At 49.0% G+C, this 18,814-nt stretch overlaps 1 protein-coding gene across 1 annotated transcript in view; it reads right to left on the bottom strand.

Moving 5' to 3' along the window:
* The window catches only part of DAAM1 (dishevelled associated activator of morphogenesis 1), a 94,024-nt gene that overhangs the window by 59,235 nt on the left and 15,975 nt on the right, over positions 1-18,814 (bottom strand). Inside the window, exon 2 of the mRNA XM_050975636.1 lies at positions 15,532-15,637. The gene's annotated coding sequence lies outside the window, so the exon portion shown is untranslated. The remainder of the gene's footprint in view (positions 1-15,531; positions 15,638-18,814) is intronic.

Genomic DNA, 18,814 nt, shown 5'->3' on the forward strand with positions numbered 1-18,814 from the left:
AGAGCAGGAATTTGGCATTCCACACAGTGCACCCCACAGCTGTCCCACCCCACCACTGAGCAATGCTCATCCTCCCTCAGGGTTTCTCCCCATGAATTCAACACCCAGAGCAGGGCACAGAGCAAGATACCTTGCACCATTTCTCTAAATAAACAATTCCAGATGATCTTTCCTCCCATGTAAGTCACATCCAGACCTCCACAGCAATAAAAACTGGATGCTCCCACAGCATTTTTCAGATCAGCTGTTCATTTGCAGCATTCCCCGAGAAGCACCAAAGCCCTTCTCAGGCACGTTTTGATTTTTTACCTTACAGACCCAAGAAAGTCAGCACCTTCCTTGGCTCCACTCAGTAACCCAACCTCTTCTTGGGTTTGGTTCTGATTGTGAGCCCACCAAAGCGTGTTCATGGTGCTCTGCCCATCCAGAAGGCAGCAGCACATCCCTCCCAAGAGAGAGAAGTGTTCCTCCATTTCATATTTGCACCAAATGTGCAAATGAAAATGTGTAATGGTGCATGAAAACACTTTTTACTGGGGGGAAGGGGGTGTGTCTAAGAATTATTCAGTTTTAAAAATATAAGGTTTTGAGCTCTTGCATGGATGAAATACTCTGAAATAAGATTGCCTTCCCCTGAGCAGGAATCATCTTCCCTCCAACACAGAAGCTTAAAGGATCTGAGCCCACTACCAGCATCTCCACTGTGCTGAGCATGGTGCTGGTATCCCCAGCACAGCTGCTCCTGTTTAAAGCAACCAGAATGATTTTTTTGGCCACAAACTCTCATGCTGATTTCCAAAACCCCTTTCTCCAGTGCAAAGCTGTTTTCAGGCATAGGCTGTACAGGGGAACAATGTTTGTGTTTGGAGGAAATCAGTGCATGTCATCAGGAGGGGGCAAAAGCCCAAAATTCAGCTAAAAGGCTTTAAACTATTGATTGCCTTTTCTCCACCCATCTGCTCTCAGAACAGCAGCCCAAAAGAGATGGGAAAAGGACCATTTCCATGATGCAGCTGCCAGGAGGAGCCTGACTCATCACTAGTGCATCACAAGAGCTGTGATTCTCAGCACATGAAAAATCTCAAAGACTCGGGTTTCATGGATTTATAAATACACCTGCCAAATCCTGCATTACCCCTGATCCTCTCTCCTCATTCCAGAAATCCCATTATACTCTATGAACCCAACAAAATGAGTGTTTTGTGTCTCCATACCTTGCCTGGGCTACCTGGTACCTGAAGGCCACCAGGACTCTGCCCCTGATGCCATGAGGAGATGGCTGCTCTGCTCACTCCAGCAAAGCCCCATCTGCCAGCATCATCAAAATCCCAGTGCTCGCCTAAAATGTGTCACCTCCTCTTTCTATTTTTTCCTTTTGTTGTGGCATTTGTCACATCCTGAAGCACACATCTGGGCCTGCTGTCTCACAAGAAAACATTTCACTCAGCTCAAGGGCAGATGAGCTTCGGGGGCATCCAGGGTGCAGCAAGAAAAATCACACCAAGTTTATTACAAAGCCAGTGAGGGAAAGACATAGCTTCACCAATTTGGAACACCCCAGAAAAGCCCTCCTTTTTCCACTTTAAACTTACACCTATCAAAGGTGCTGGGAGAGACTTTTTTTGTTTGTGTGTGCACAGGGCTCCCACTGGGAGGTGTTGATGCTATTCAGGGAAAAGAGCAACAACCTCCACGGTGCTGCGAGAGTGCCATGGCCTGGCTTGCCTGTCACCCCTCCAGCACAGGAGTGAGGTCCCTGCCAAGGGAAGCACACTCACTGCTGGCTCTGTAATCCACTTTTCAGGGGGAAGAGTGTGGTACACAGCAGGGTGAGACGGGGTCTGTCCAGCTGAAATCAATCCTCGGAGCAGCGCTGCTCGCTCTGCCAAGCCAGCCAGAATCTGGAGCAGGGGATGGCTGATGGTGAGCTGCAGGGTGTTCATGCCAGTTGTGATAGATGAGTAATGCCATGATTTGACTCTCACAATTAATGGATAAATATCATGGATCTAGGGTTTTACAAGTTTTACAGATTTATAGTTATGTTGTACCCCCTCACGTGGTTATCAAGGGACAGCTGGGGTTGGGACATCTGGGAGGGCTGGCTTGTCACTATGGTGAGATCTGAACTCCAATGAGGATCTGAGGAAGAGATCTCCACCACTGGACAGCAAAGAAGGAGCTGATGGACAGAACTTTGGGAAGGATTAAGGGTTAAAAAGGAAAAAACCTCCATTGTGGGGGAGCTGAGCACATGGCAGGGAAAAATCTTTTGCTCCCGGCAAACCTTTTTTCTTTATTCAGTCTTCTGCTGTATTTGTGATAAGGTTTAACAAACCTTCCTAAACTATGAAAAGTGAGTAGCTATTCCTCACACAGGCCATGGAGACAAGCTTGGACCCAAGGAGAGGCTGAGGGCTTGCAGCATCCATCAGGAGCTGGTCCAGGGAGCCCCACACAGCCCTTGATCCCCTGTGGGGCACAGCTCAGTGCACACATTAATCCAACCAGGAAAGATGCTGCTGCAGCAAAACTCTGTTTGGTTTTTGAGGATTAAAAACCAAACCTTGCTGGAAGTTTCCCAGCCATCTAGATGGTGAGCAGCACAGTAACACTGGAGGTCACGAGTTCTCCACTAAAACGGTAAATTTCATCAGTGGCAAGCTGAGATCTTCCTAACCACTACAGACCACATCTTACAGGAGCTCCAGCAAATACCATTTATTTCAGGAACAAGGACAACAACATGGAGCCACAGACAAGACCCAGTTTGCAAACCTATATAAATATATATATATATTTCTTCATATTCACTAGGGTGACTGAATGACCCAATTTTACAGACACACACATTCCAATTTCCCAGAAACCAGGCGAATTTGTGGTCCTCTTTTCACAGAATCAAACCAAAAAAGTGGGGTGGGCTGGCACTGGTGGGAGGAAGAAACAGTTTTCAAGTCACATATCACTCCTTTACATGTTCCCCATGATTTGCACCCTGAAACCCAGGCACAGCACTTATCCAAGCCCAAGAGACTTTCCAGGAAGGTAGAGCTGGCTCTCCAGGAAGGATGCTGGGGCATTCCCTGACCTCCCTGGGTCCCAGCCCAGTTCTAAAAGGCAACACAGAAAAAAACAAAACAAAACAAAACAAAAAACAAAAAAAAAAAAACAACCCAGAAAGGAAAGGCAGCATGAGGGGCTGCAGGTCTGCTCCCCTCACCCCACTCTTGTTTTGGGGCAGCTGTCAGTGCTGCATTGTGGTGGGGCTCAAAGGGGCAGACCCAGCCCTTTCAGAGCTGAGGTTACCTGCAGGGAGGGATTAGCACCCAGCCAAGGCTCTCCTGGAAGCCTGAAGCCTTGCAGGGAAGAGCCTCCCAGAATTTCTCCTGTGCCATTTCAACCTGGTCTCTCAGGCAGCCCCTGGGAGTGCCCAGGCTGGTGATGCCCAGCCTTGTCCAGGCAGCCCTCAAGGACACAACCAGATGAAGGAGAGGGATGCAAGACCCCCTGGGCAGCTCAGGGGGCTCCTAGAGCCTCACTGAGCATCCCAGGGGGAGCATCCTCTTCCATGCTGGCTCCATCCCCATCACCCAGCACAAGTACCAATCCAGCCCCAGTCCCTTTCCACCACTCCAGCTGGGAGAAAGCTGCTCATTCCAAGCACAACACACCTCCAGAAGGAGCTAATACCAGCTGTAAAGCCCAGCCCAGATATCACAAGTTCTGACTACTCCCTTTGACCATGCAAATGCTGTTAATACAAGCTCAGCAGCCTGGCAAGAGAGAGAGGAGCTGCATTTCCCACTGGAGGAGGATATTTGTTTGCCAATTAGCCTTTTCCTGGAGAACAACAGTTCAATCAACAGCCTTCCTTTATTTTAATTCCTCCCCTTTTTTTCATCCCTGCTCCTCCAATGAATATTTGGGCTGTGACTGTCATTTATTGTATGCAAACCCTCACTGCTGAGCTTTCCATTTCACTGCTCCCCATTTCAGCAGTAATCCCCGGGGTGAGACTGGCTGAAGGCAGGCAGGTTTTTTTCCTCTTTTAAAGCCTCTTAATTTGGCTGCACAAAGTGGAGTTTCCAAGTTTCTCAGCAGCAGATGCTTCCAGTCCATCACCACAGCAACATCTGCCATGGGGCCACCACAAGGAAAAGGCAACAAGGAGCTACTGGCTGAGTCTCAGAGGGCTTTTTTGGGTGGTGTTTGGTGGTTTTTAGCACTCTCTGTGCTTAAGGTGAGGCTACTGGAAGCACAGGTGTTCAGGAATTTTGTGGTGTGGAGCAAGCTGGTTTCTTTCTCTCTCAGAATGGAGACTGGATGAAGGCTGCTGTAAATAGGAGTCCTTCCCAGCAGGGACCCTGATGGCTAAATATCATTAAACTTCAAGATAACATTAAATCCAGAGTACTGAAGGTGCCCAGAGCAAACAAAACACACTTGTCAGATCTCTCAGCTGGCCTACCCATCTGCAATGCTGATTTTCTTTTAAAGGTTTTTAAACTCTGACGTTAATCCAGAGTGATTTTCCCCCCTTTTAAGTACAAACCTGGGGTTGAGAATTCCTTGATAAATATGTCTAATGGCAGAAAAGGCCCCCTGGCCACTTTTCCTTCCAGTATGACACTAATACCTCCCTGTGCTCCAGGAGATGAACACCAAAAAACAATCCATGTGAGCTCAGACCAGGCACAACGTGATCCCAACAGCTCCCACCCAGCCTGGGAAAAAACAGCAACTTTTATCACATTTCACTGAAATACTGTTTGCATTTAAATGAAAAAAAAAAAAAAATCAGGCATGCACAGCAAGTGAAATTAATTGGAAGGCTTGGTCATACTTATTTTATGTGGCTACAACACACAATGTGGCTTATGGCAGAAGCCCTGCTTTGACCAGGATGGATCTGCACCATCCTGAGCCACAGGGCAGCAGGACTCGATTTTCCAGGACAGCTGCTCAAATCCACCACCTGCAATTCAGAGGACCTGCCTTAATGGGGACACGTGGTTTTAATTGCCTAATTATCCAGCTTCTGACAGAGGGGAGGGATCCTTCCACACATGGCTGCTGGGGATGGAGCAAAGGAAAGCTTCTCTTCTCCTGCTGGAGCATCCAGAGGGAAATGTCAGTCCAGGGGAGGTCCCAAGGGGATGCATTTAAAAATCAATAGAGGCTGTTTTAATGCTTAATCCAGGAAAGTATCAGCATCAGCAGTGTCAATACAAACTGAATTTAAGCACACTGAGTACATGCACAGGATTGTTAGTTTTTCCTCTGTGCATTGATTTAACCAAATCTGGTTTTCCCCAGAGTCTGGAGTCCAAACAAGGCATCCACAGCATCTCCAGTGCTTCAGGCAGCCTGCCTGCCTTCTCTATTTACTGCTCAAAAAATGAGCCTCTCCACCCCTCCTGAGCAAACATTTCAGTGAAGAAACCCCCTGGAGGGGCAATATCACAGCTACAGTGGTCACATCCCTGCCAGGGCTAAATATGAGAGTGGATTTCTCTTCTTTGCAGGTTTTCACACTGCATCCAGCACAAACTGCAACACAAGCTTCCCACCCCTGTAATAAATAAATATCCCTGTAGATAATAAGTAAATATCCCTGTAGATATTTATACAATCATCTCCCTTTCCATTAAAAAAAAAAAGCCTAGCAATTTCAAATAACCACTTTGAAAAAGTGACCCAAGGGGCTCCTGAGAGGCTCAGACACCCTGAGAGAACATAACTATGTTTGATTTTCTAAATTGAATTGCATCTGCAGCAGGAGGGAAGACTGGGTGTTGGTATATCTGGGACTCACCACACTTCAGATGTGCTCAGGAGCACAGATGCAGCTTCCCCAAGGCCGCTGCAGGCTTGGGGTGGGCTCACAGGGACACAGTGGGGGCTCAGAGGGACACAGTGGGAGCTCAGAGGGACACCATGTCACCCACTCCTGCTGGGGAGCAGCACCAAACTCTGCCACCCACCCACTGCTCTCTGCAGAGATGCTCCCACACCTCCACTTCACCCCTCTCACCTTCCCCAAACCAGTCCTGCCCCTTCCCAAGCTGGTTGTGGCTGGAAAGCTTCATTTTTGGGTTTGTGCTGGAAACTGTGTTGCTAATTCAGAGATGTTTGAGTTACTGCTCTGCAGGGCTGGCACGGAGTCAAGGTCTCCTCTGCTCCTCAGCACCAGAGAGGAGGCTGGGGGTGCACCAGGAGCTGGAGGGGACACAGCCAGGACAGCTGACCCCAAGTGACCAAAGGGTACTCCAGAGCAGCTGGAGTCATGTTCAGCATGTAAATCTTGGAGTGATGGCATTTTTACTTCTCCCCATCAACCCCAGTCTGGTTCACCCACAATCCAAACCCATGGAGAACTCCACCCTTTAAAGAGCTGAGTCCTGGGCATGGTGGGTCTTGCAGAGCTCTTCACACCTGGTAAGGCTTCAGGTGATCAGGGACTGGTGGCAGTCCTTGAAAGCTCCCCTCCTTCCATAGCTTCAGGGCAATGCCTTTGACTGAGACCAGTCTGCCCAGCTGTGCAGTGAGGGAATCTCAAACACTCTCCCATTCCTCAACACCTCTATCAGCAAAAGTGGCAATGGAATTGGCTGATGGAGGCCACTCAGGGGGGCAGCTCTGCCTTCACCAGAATGTCAGGGCTTCCAACACAGCCCAGCCAACACCATGGATAACAAAGTGGGGCCCAGAAAGTCTAACCAGCACTGAAACTCATGACTCCATCTCAAACCCCCTCCTAGAACAGACAGCCTGCAGGTCTGCTGCCCAGACACTGCCCTAAACATTGAAAAATATTTCCCTCCCCCTCTGCATCCCCTTGCCCCAAAATTACCCTGCAGTCTGGATGACCTAGACACTGGGCAAGGACATAATGCAAAGAGAGACTGACCCTCAGATCATCCACAATCTTCTGGCTGTCCACAGGGGAAGGAAATTTAATGGCTTCTGGACAACAAATCTTTGCAGCATTTTCCAGCACAAGATCTGTAACAGTGAAGTGAAAGCTTGAAGAAGCTGCAAATTGGATTTAGGTACCTGAAAATTCCAGATTCACTCCACTACTGCCAGAGTTGTCACAGGAAGAGAGAAAGCACCCTGCAATAATTGCCTCTCCAGGCAAAAACTTTCAAAATGCCTTTAAAATGCAGATTTGTAGAGCTGGCAAGAGCTCCCCATTCCCATGGACTGCAACATGAGCTGTGAGAGCAGGCAGAGAGGAGAAAAAGCATCTTCCAGGCAATCACAGGCATTTTTTTTCCCAGCTTAGTGAGAAGAGCAACCCATGCATCAACAGGAGCACTTGACACATGCCAGCCCTTCTAAATTCACTTTCAGGAGATTTACCAACATGTCCTATGGAAAAGGAGAAAAGGAATGTGTGCTATGCAAATCCAGCCTCAGCCTGCTCCCTGCCTAATCTAGCTTTAGATTCAAATGCTTATTACCATGGCTTCTAATCGGGTCATGTGTAATGGACAGGTTTCCTTTGGGCTCCCAGGACTTCAGCTGTGTTCTTACTAAGGCACTGAATGGAGAAAGAAAAAAGGAAACAAAGAGGGGGGGAAAACCCTCTCAACACTGCAAAGAATTCTGGTTTTGGTGGAAACCAGGCCTGGAAAGAAGCATTGACACCTACCAGTAAAAGCCAGGCTGATATGCAAACACTTGGCAGCTCCCCAAGAACACACTGAATGTCAAATCCTGTTTGCACCCCATCACAGCCCTGCAGGGAAGTGCTGGTGGCTGGTCTTTCCTTTCAGGGTCTCTCCCTTCCCACTGAGACAAGGTGATGAAATGATCTCACACCCACACAGGACCCATGTACCAGCAGCACCAAGCCCAGCTGGTCACACCAGAACCCCCAGACCAGCTCACAGATGCTCTGAGCACCCACACCAGGTAACCTGTGCCAGCCAGGAGCTGCTGCTGGTTTAGGGAGGAAGGGGGTACATCACCCCATCAGGGTCTGCAGCAGAACACAGGGACCATGGGAATGTCATCCCAGAGACAACCACCTCCCTGTTTGCTGGCACACAGCTCTGGCCACAGTAACTTCTGGCCTAATCAGCAAAATCTTCATTTAACTTCTGAGTTTGTGAAATTTGTTCTGCTCAAACCAGTCCTGGACACAGCCTACAACCTCTTACCTCCACCATGCAGCTGCAGCTCAGCCAGAAACAAGCCAGAGGCAGGGACACAGGGACACAGGGACACAGGGACACAGGGACACAGGACCCCCTCCAGGCCTCTCCTCTCCATGTACTGCTCACCTGCCAGACTGTGCTTTCCTGAGATCCAGCACAGTGAGGTTTCCAACAGCATGGTCCAGCTCCCACCTTCAGGATGCTGAATCCCAGCAGCATGGCCTCCAAACTGCACCTGGACTGGCACCAGCTCCAGCAAAAAGTCAAGACATCCAAATGGTGCTACCAGTTTCTGAAGACCCTATTATGCTACCAAAACTACATTTGGTGGGGTGAGCAACACTAGGAATACCAACATGAATGGAAAGATTTCCTCCTGTGAATCTCAGCAATATAAACCATGTGAAGAGAGAGGCTGCAGGATGAACTCACATTTATTAAACATCAGAGAATTCACTGAGGTGAACACCCCCCCAGCAACACCTACATGTCTGCACAGAGACCTGCAGCGTGGGCTCTCTGCTGCCTCATAACATGGCAAATCCAACTAGAACACTCTCTATGGCTTGGATGTTCATAACATTTATGTGGATTCCCTGGTGTCTAGTACAGGCTGAGGTTTCATTGCATCCCTTAATAAAAAACCTCCCTAACACCCTTCTAACTTGATGGCTGTTTTGGCCAAAATTGCAGCAGCCCCACAAATTTGAGATGAAAAACCAAACTGAAAGAAAGGACAAAACCAGGTAATGGACTTAATGATTTGTCAGTGATGGAAGGAGGAGCAGATGGACAGACTGACTTGAAAGCTTCCCTTCATTAGGAAATTACACTAAAATCATGGGTTAACTTTCAACAATGCATGCTATTACTGAGCAGAGTGAGGCAGCTGATATTCTGCCACTCAGGCACATGTTCCTCTGTGCTTCATCATTTACTGAATTAATAATCAAATGCTTTGAAAAGAGAAGGAAAAAACCCCAGAGAAACCAGGGGCTGCAGCTCTCAGTGTTCCCATCAGCCTGCTCAAAGACCAAGCCAGATTTACCAGTGCCTGCACTGCTGCCTGGCTGTGCTGGTGTCTGGCCAGGCTCTCCCTCCAGCACCTCCCCAGCTCACAGCTGCACCTGGAACTGGTCTGGGGGACTTTTTTCCTTGCTCCTGTAGCCAAAACAACCAGCAGGGATGGTTAAACCAGGTGGAAAGACCCCTGTTTCCATGCAGCCTGGCCTGGGGCACAGAAGGAGGAAACTCTGTGAGACTCCCTGCCCGAGGACACAGATGGAGGATCTTATGGAGGAGCCCTTTCCAGCACCAAAGGAGCCATGCAAACAGTATTTACCAGGTCACAGGTACTAAATAGCCCAGCAAAGTCATGCTCACTTGTGAGCCAGGAAAGAAAAACTCACTGCATTTACAGCCACTGCCACTTCTAGAGCAGTGTCCAGGACAGGGTCATTCCCTTTGATGACTGTGAGGAAGTCCCAGTGAAGAGATCCATGGCACAGAGACTCATGGATAGCTCACACACAAGTGAAAAAATATTTCCAAGCCTCAGAAGCTGCATTGCTGGAGCTGTGGATAACACTCAGGCAGAGAGCATGGCTTGCTCGTGATAAGCCAGAATGACAACCCAGTGGAAATGTAAAAATAATTTAATGAATAAGTATATTTAGATTTATAATCCCACAGCAGCTTTATTTATAGAGATGCCAATCACTTTTACACAGATATAAAACTGGCTGGCAGAGTGCCTTAGACTATATCCAGAAACCCATCTGTAACAAATCTAAGCTGTGATATCCCTGCATACACTTGGCCAAACAATAATGCTGATGCCAGTCATCTTCACTTTAAATGTGCACATGGGCCCAAGGGGGGCTTGCCAAGCCTTCCCCACAGCCAAAAAATGGGTGAATTCCCCTATCACCAACTGTAAACTGGTTGGGAAAGGGACCAGGTGAAGGAAAACCAGTCACCATCTGGGCTGTGTGGATTGCAACACCAACAAGGAGGACAAGCCTGCATCCAGCTGCCTACAGGTGAACCCCTTTCAGAACCTTCCATCACTGAAGTGGGGAGCTGCAAGCAAGATGAAAAACACCTTGGGGAGCTCTGCAGCACCTTTAAAAGGTGGGGGCATTAAATTAGGGCTCCTGGGTATGGTTTTTTCTTTTTTGATTCATTATTCAAAGACACAAAGCTGGGACAGATGAAGATGCAGGAGAAATTAACTTAAAGTCATCACTTGGCTCAGTCTCAAAGCAGATGAGGATTTCTAGTGATCCCTGCCCAGGATCTTACAACTTTATCTAAGCCTGCAGATGTCAAGGGGAGAGGCTGCTGTGGATTTTCACAGGGCTGGTGACCACCTGGAAAACTGAAAAGTCACAACTAATTCACAAGAAACAAAGAAAAACCTGCTCTTCCTCCCAGTGGGACTTCTGGGCACTGGTTGTCCCAGAAATGGGGCAAAACAGAGATGGCTCCATGTCAAATATAGACTGTGGGTAACTGCAATTCATCCATAAGGGTTTCAGTATATTGGCAAATGCCAAGGTGGAAAAGGTTACTCTGGAATATTACTTTGAATAGCTCTGGGAACAAACCCAGCATTAATTTTCAACACTTATTCAGCAAATGATTTGAATGAACTGAGGAAGGCTCGTGCACACATACTGACAGCATTATTTGGTAGATTTTTGCCTCTGCTCCTGAAACAATTCATGACAAAACAACTCCCAGCAAAGACAATCACTTTCCAGACCAATGAGTGTATTCAACTACCCTTGGGGACAAGGTAACCTCTCAAGATCCCTTCCAGCACAATTTTAGTACCATTTTACACCACAAACTATTTTCACACTGGCATTTGCTCTGATTTATCCCTGGAAATAAGTTTGTCTAAAAGAAAAACTGATGGAAAGAAAAAACCAGAAACCCTACAGCACTTTTCTCGCTCAAGGACAAAGCAAAGTAAAACAACCAAGCACAGAGCTAAGGCATCCTCCATCCAAATGTTTTCCAAAACATTTCCAAATGTTTCTCAAAGCTTCCAGATGAAGCTTTCATAACTGGGCTGCAACCCCTCCAAAGCCTGGGGCAGTAAGCATGGCATGATGGTGTGCTGCAGCAGAGACACCAAGGATATGGCTGGTGGTGACTTTGCCAATGGGACACCTGCCAGAACACACCCGAGAGCCCTGCACACAAAACACAGAGTTTCACAGCAAAACTGCCTCTGCTCCCTCCACAGGGCCTATTCCAGTGTGACACAGGAGCTTGATTGCTGCATGGGCTTTCAGGAGGAGTCAGTCCTTCTGTACAGCACTGGTGAGGCCACATCTCAGGTGCTGTGTCCAGCTCTGAGCCCCTCACAACAAGAAGGACATTAAGGTGTCCAGAGAAGGGAAGGGAGCTGGAGAGAGTCTGGAGAACAAGTCTGATGAGGATCAGCTGGGGGAGTCAGTCTGGAGAAAAGGAGGCTCAGGGGGGACCTTCTCACTCTAAAACTCCCTGACAGGAGGGAGCAGCCAGGTGGGACTCAGGCTCTGCTCCCAGGAAACAAGGGACAGGACAAAAGGACATGGCCTCAAGCTGTGTCAGGAGTGGTTCAGGTTGGACATCAGGAAGAATTTCTTCCCTGAAAGGGTTGTTAAGCACTGGGACAGAGTGCCCAAGGCAGTGGTGGAGTCACCATCCCTGGAGGTGCTCAAGAAACAATTGCACGTGGCTCTCAGTGCTGTGGTTTGGTTGACAAGGTGGTGTTTGATCAAAGACTGGACTCACTCATCTTGGAGGACTTTAATGGTTCTATAAATACATGTGGCCAGATGTCCTCACCTTCTCAGCAGGCTGTTGAGTTTATTCCAAGCAACTTAGGAAGATCCTTCCCTGCCTCTCTTTTGGAATTACAAAAACATATAAATAATGAAAGAATTCCGTCAAATAATTTTAAAGAAGTTGAGAACCTACTTATGGAATGGTAAGGAGAGAAAACTGTACATTTTCCACACTCAAGCTAAAAATGCTGAAGCTGTGTCCACACACCATCAAATGTTGATGTTTATGGTTATTACACAGAGCAAACTCAGACAGTTGTGGGAGATTCTGGTCTGAGCAGCTGACCACAAGCACAGCAGCCAAAGGATGAGCACTGAGGTGTCAGCAGGGCTCAGCTGCAGGAACTGACCCCTCTGGGGAGGGGGCACTGGCACACAGCTGGTGCCCATCCTCACCCCTCTGCTGTCATCCCAAAATTCCATCGGAAACAGCAGCGCCTGCAAAGCAGGGTCTGAGTCCTCCAAAGCCCAAAGCTCATCCCCACCTCTTCCAGCATGCTCCTGGACACAATCAAAGCCCCTCCTACCAACTGTACATGGGCTTTGGATTAGACCTTTTGTAGAGTAGGAAAAAAAATACAAAAGAGCCTTTCTTGAGGATGATAAAGTCTAGACACTACAATATATTTTCCAGCTGATGCAGCAAACCTAAAAAACCCTGCCTTGATCTCGGACTGTCACGATCAAAGCCATTATCCCATTCAGAGCCCTTCTGAAACTTTAGCTTCCAAATGTGCAAGTTATTTTTAAAATCTAAACCAGGCCAAGCCTCTTGTTTGGAGTTTTATGAGGAAAAGGGAGTGTGCTCCTCCCAAACCTTCCCCCACCATGTCTGGAAGTGGCTGGTGGGCACATGGTGGAGGAGCAGAGCAGGGAGGGAGCCCCATGTCTGGGGAAACCTCAGTGGCACCTGGTGGCCACCATCTTCTCACATGGGGGGACACAGCTAAGCCCCCAAGGTGGCTCTGGTGTGGGGAACATTCCCCATCCTTGACTGAGACAGCTTTTTGGAGACCAAACATCCCCATCCTCAGGATTTGTGCCTGCCTTTGGCACCCTCCATCACTGAGTGTGGCACACTGGAGACAAAGAAAAATAAATCTCCTGAGATACTTTCATTTTCTACAGAAATTAAATAAAACTAAGCACTATGAATCTCCTTAGCAAGTAGCAGGATGATCAAGTGCACAAATAACATCCAGCTCTGCACCCAGGTACAACCAGGGAAATAAGGAAGCCAAAATCATTCTCCAGGCTCTTGGAGCAGTTTTTCAGCTGGCTGAAAGGAATGAAAAAACACACAGTCCTGCAAAAGAACAGGAAAGCCAAAGGGGCATCATGCTCTGCCTTAAGTGGGATGCTCAAGGAGAGATGGTGGAAGACCAGCCAGCTCATCCCAGACCAGCTGGTGCTGTGTGATGAGCACCAGAGCTCCTGGCATGCTGTGGCCTCTGTGGGAGAGGGAACCTGTGGTCAGTCCCAATCACCAAAGCTCACAGTGTCCAGACTGGAAAAAAAACAAAGGATGGATGGTCTGGAACGATGAGGAGCTTGGAGAGATCTTTGAAAGGCTTATTGAAAGTAGGTGACCACCAAGCTTCCCCCCCCACATCCTAAGGTAGATTTTTGGGGATATTCTTCAAAGAGAGATGGGGACTGGAGGTGGCTCACACTGCAGAAAGAAGAGAGCAACACAGAGCATTCACATGCTCCAAAGCTATTTAAAAGCCAAATGAGGCTCCCTAGTGAGCACTTAATTTAACTAAGCAACTTCTAAAGCAGCAGGCAAATGAGCCACATCATCTCCTCTTCCTCCCAGCATCCGTCTCCACCACTCTGTCACCTCCCTTCCCCTCCATGCTTCCACTCTCCTCCACTCCCAGCAGCTCTGCTTCTCCTCCTCACCTCTCCCAGTGCCCAAACCCAGCAGATCTGTGAAAGGCCCAGTGAAACAGGCAGGCACACATGGGTAGGATGGGGATTAGAGACCTGCCACCCCTCCAGCACCCTCACTGTGGCTGGAGGGACCGTGCCAGGCAGGAGCACTGGCTGTGCTGCACATCACACATTCTCAGTGCTTCAGGAGGTGTTGTCTGAACCGCCACCAGCTTTCCAGCTGGGCAAACATCAAGGAAAAAATCAGGCTGACAGGCTTTCTTGGGAGTATTTCCATCAAGCAGGACTTTTCCCACTCCACACACACCGGAGCAGACACAGCAAAGGGCACCGGCGACGCGCTGCTGGCTGTGACAGCCACCACATCAGTCCCAGAGGGGACAGGGGATTTACCTGGGGATCTGTCACTCCAAATTGTTACTCTGGAGCTGAGACAGGATGTGGGATCATGCCCAGCTTCAGCTCTGCCCCAGCAGAGTCCAACACATGCCCCATTGCTGTGGCTCATCTCTACCCTTCCCAACAAACGCAGAGAGAAGATGGACTTCAACTTCAACCTTCACACAAGCAATTTTCCCTGAAGCCACCAAAGCCCTGCAGATCCCTTTGGTCCCACCTTGTCCCCTCCAGGCCCCTTCCCTTTCATGAGCTTCTCCCAGGGAAGGAGAACAAAGCCCAGCTGCACACCTGTATCTCTAAGAAGGGCTAACACAAAGCTACCAACCTAAAAAATTTATGCTCCCTCTCACACAGGAAAGCAGAGAAACTGATGGCAAAGGCTGCTTCTGGATTTAAAAGTTTCTAAACCCATCAGGGAAGCAGCATGCACCCCAAACCCTTGCTCCCAGGGTTAGCACATGGTAAATGAGGCAGCAAAGGCAGCTGACAAGGCAGCACCTACACCCCAATCCCTACCACAGCAGCTCAGGAAGAGAAAGCAAACAGAAGAAAGCAAATTGTCCAGCCCCACACTGCCATCAGAACAGGGCCACTCATCTGCTCTTGGTGACAAACTCTGAAGGGAAAACATCCCACAATTCACTCAGGTTCTAGGCATGAACCAGGGCTGGTTCAGCACCCTGTGAGGCTTCCCAGCCATCCCACCCTCCTCTGCAGTGACTTCCTGCAGTGATGGGAAATGTGTGCATTAACAGTCCCCCTTCCCAAACCAAACATGGCAAACAGGCTGAAAAACAGCCAATTCCCAATCCTGCCAAACTTACAGTGGTGACTTATGTCCTGACAGAGCTGTGATTTTTATAAGGGATACCACTGGGTTAAGGAGTCAGAGCCATAACTGTACGAGTGAAAGCAAAAGCCTTTCATTCCTGTAAGGTCTATTTTTCCCCCCCTGCTCCTGAAATGACAGGGAGCAACACAGCTCTTGCCAGTTTAGCGGGGTGAAGGCTTGGCTGAGAGCAGCCTCATTAAACTGCCTGGGTGTTCAGTGCCAGTCCAAACACTCAGTCCTCTGATCCCCACATGACGGGCTGGGAACTACAGGCAGCTCACAATTAAACCCGTGACAATCAGGAAAAATCCCTACAAACCCCCCCCCAAGCTGAATCCACCACCACCATCCCCACCCTGCCCACTTTCATTTATTTATTTATTTGTTTACTTACATAAGCCTCATGGCAGATGCTTTAATGATTGGAGGAAATCGGATGCTTTAATGATTAAGTGACACTTAGGCAGCCCTCTGGAAGATAAATACACCCTTTGGTAACCCTGCAACAGAAACAGAAGGTACAAACAGACAGTAACTAATTATTCTGATTAAATCTTGGAAGACCTGAAATACCCGACTGCAGCAGAACAAAGCCAGCGTGCGCAGCTCGTAAAAAAAAAAATAAAATAAGTCACACCCTTTTTTTGTAAGAATTCACCCAAATAAGCATTAAGTGCTTCTGTGCCGTGTTTGTTTGTGTGTTTTGTTTCTTAAGGTCTAGGCAGCTGATAGGAAATCTCTGCCATACCCTGGAGGGATCCCATCGCCTTCAGCTAAAATTAGACTTCAAGGGAAGGGGGAAGGCGGCGTCTCCAACCCACCACGCGCTCGAGGAGCTGTGGTGAGCGGGGGTTTTTCCTCCTTTCCCATCGAAACCAAACACAGAGGGCTTTGGGATGAAAAGAAGTTCAGGAAAATAAACAAATAAGGCGCACTCCGAAGGAGAAAGGCAGAAAGGCGGGGACAGCAGGTCCACCCCGCTGCCAGGCTGGGAGGGAGCTGAGCCAGGGATGAGGTGTGGGCAGCTGGGGAGGCACCGGGAATGGGCAGGATGCAATGGGATGCTCGATGCAGCGGTGAGAGGAGCTTGCAAAGCCCAGCAGCACCCCATCCAGCAGTGGGGATATGGAGAGAGGCACCTGCTTTATTGGTGCCCAAGACACCCCTGCCAGGAGCCTGTTACAGCCAACGCTGCAGACCTAGAGGGGATGTGCTCAGCAGACATTCCCGAGCTCTCCTGGCCTCGGAGGAAAACCAGAATTCCCCTCCACCCCTTCCCTCTGCCCTCCCCCCAGCACACTAAATGCCAGCAGAGCTCAGGGGAATATTTAATCTCAAACCTCAGTAATCAATCAGTTCACCCTCATGCATGAGAAAGAGGCACAGCGGTAAGCACCAAATCCCATTTCCATCCAGCAATGCGATGGTTTAATTACATAAATAACACTTCCCTTCGAACATAAATCCTGAAAAGATCCAGGCAGCCCCCAGGTTGTGGGTGTGGAAGGACATGGTGATGGGGAAGAACATGGGGAAAGGGTGGAAGAAAGGGAGGAGAAGTCATTATGGCAATTATTTAAAATGACAACTTTCTATGGCTGCTCCACTTGGCACAGCCATTGTGTGACCTTGTGTTTGCTGTCCCAGGGGATGTGCAACAAGCCCAACACCCAGCCCTGCCACCAAAAGCTGCATCTGCTTCTTTCCAACACACCAGCAAGCATGAGGGAAAGAGGGCATGGAAAATGCAAGATGGGCACACATGGAATGGACTGCCCAGGCTGTGACACAAATAACAGCAAGAGTCTCTCCACCAGTGCTGCCAGACTTACTCCAAAGCCTGCTCACTTCACAAGGAACCTTCCTAGCTGGCTCTGAGCAGGTTTGGGGTCACTCCCTGCCAACACCTGTTATTTCCAAGTGCAAGAATGGCTGGACCAGCAGGACCATCACACAGCTGCCAGTGCAACAGGTAGGCAGCTGTGAAATCCATCCCTCCTTTGCCCAACCAGACCAGTCACGAGGGGCACAGCTCACAAACGGCCACGTTGAAATATATACATATTGTTTTTAAATACAAACACATGCACAGACTTTTCTAATATATAGGAACAAAAGAGGGGACACCCCGCTGAAACCCCATGTGCAGCTCCAGTGCTCTCACAGTGATGGAGGAAATGAGAAGCAGAGACCAGGCACACACCCGCTCGCCACGGGCGTGTTTTGGCTCTGGGAACGTTTCTGGATTCTCCAGCTTGAGCTCTGACCTCCAAGAGATAGAAAATGGTTTCAGAGCTGCTCTGGAGGAGAAGTGGAGGGTTCCCTGGGGGGCTCAGCCAGGCAGGTGGAGCAGGATGAGAGGTGGGATCCAGGTGCTCACAGGGACAGCTGAGCCAGTCCATGCCCCACCAGGTCAGAAATCATTGTGCACAGGAAGAGGCCAGGAACAGCCCCAAACCCCAGGGCACAGCAGAAAGCAAAGTGCCCTCACCCATCCGTGACCACAGTTCCAGCCTCACCACACCAAGTGCTCAGACGAAGCAAGGGAAACAAGCTCAGGACTGGGGGGGTTGGGGGTACCTTTGACTTCTCTCTGTCTAGCAGAGCTGTGTTTCTGAACCCTCTTTTTCCAGGCAGATCCAGTGGCAGGCTTTGTAAACACTTGTGCATTGCTTCCAAGGGGCTCATAAAAGCAGCTTTTGGGAGGGGAGGTGGTGCAGAGCAACGGGAATTTTTCAATTCCTCTTGAGAGTAAGCATCACTCAGAGATGTGGAAGGAAAACCTACCTGTAACCCAGATTTCTGCACTGTGGTCTCTTCAAAGGCCAGTGATCCCACCCCTCCCTTTTTTTTTTGGCTTCAATTTCCCCAAGATCTATAACATCAGGAAATGCTTGGCACAATGGACTAAGCCCTCAAACTCCACACACAGGGAAACCATTGCTCTTACACCCTGCCTGAACTCTTCAGCCCACACCACAAGGTGCACAATTAACAGGGATCAGGCACCATCAGATGCTGGCAGCATGTTCCCAGAGGATCCAGCTGTATCCTCATCCTCTCCCAAAGAGCAGAACTTTGCAGTGCAATTCAGGACAGAGATACTCTGTGCAGTATCTAGAGCAAATTAAACCTCCCAGGCACAGCAGCAAGCATGGATTTATTGATTCATGGAAAACGTCCTTATAAATTACTTCATTGAGATCAACGGGACAAGACAAAACGAGGACTCTCCTCGGCAGTGAGAGGTTGCACTGCAGTCATTTCAGCCACACATTCCAGCAGAAATCACTTTTTCACAGCACACATTTCTTACAGGGCTTTTTGGGGGGCTGGCAGAGCGCAGCACAGGGCCCAGTGCAGATCTGTGTCACATCTCACCTGGTCCCCACCTCTCTGCCCCACAGCAGGCAGAGCCAATGGGTGATTTTTGCAAGCAAATAAGGGGAAAAAAAACTGCTTGACATCAGTTTCACAGCTGCAGAAACTCCATCCATCCACACCTGCCTGCTGGCTTACACAGGGCTGCAGCCACCAGGTGGGATGGGACACAGAGGCTGCTGCCCCCAACAGCTTCACAAACACTGCCCCAGCCACCCCTCTGGGGTCTGCTCACTGTGGAACAGGGAAGGAGGACTGTCATCCTGATGAGATGTGGCACAGATCCATGAGGATCT

Source organism: Serinus canaria, chromosome 5 (assembly GCF_022539315.1).
Source record: "Serinus canaria isolate serCan28SL12 chromosome 5, serCan2020, whole genome shotgun sequence".
Lineage (NCBI taxonomy): Eukaryota > Metazoa > Chordata > Aves > Passeriformes > Fringillidae > Serinus > Serinus canaria.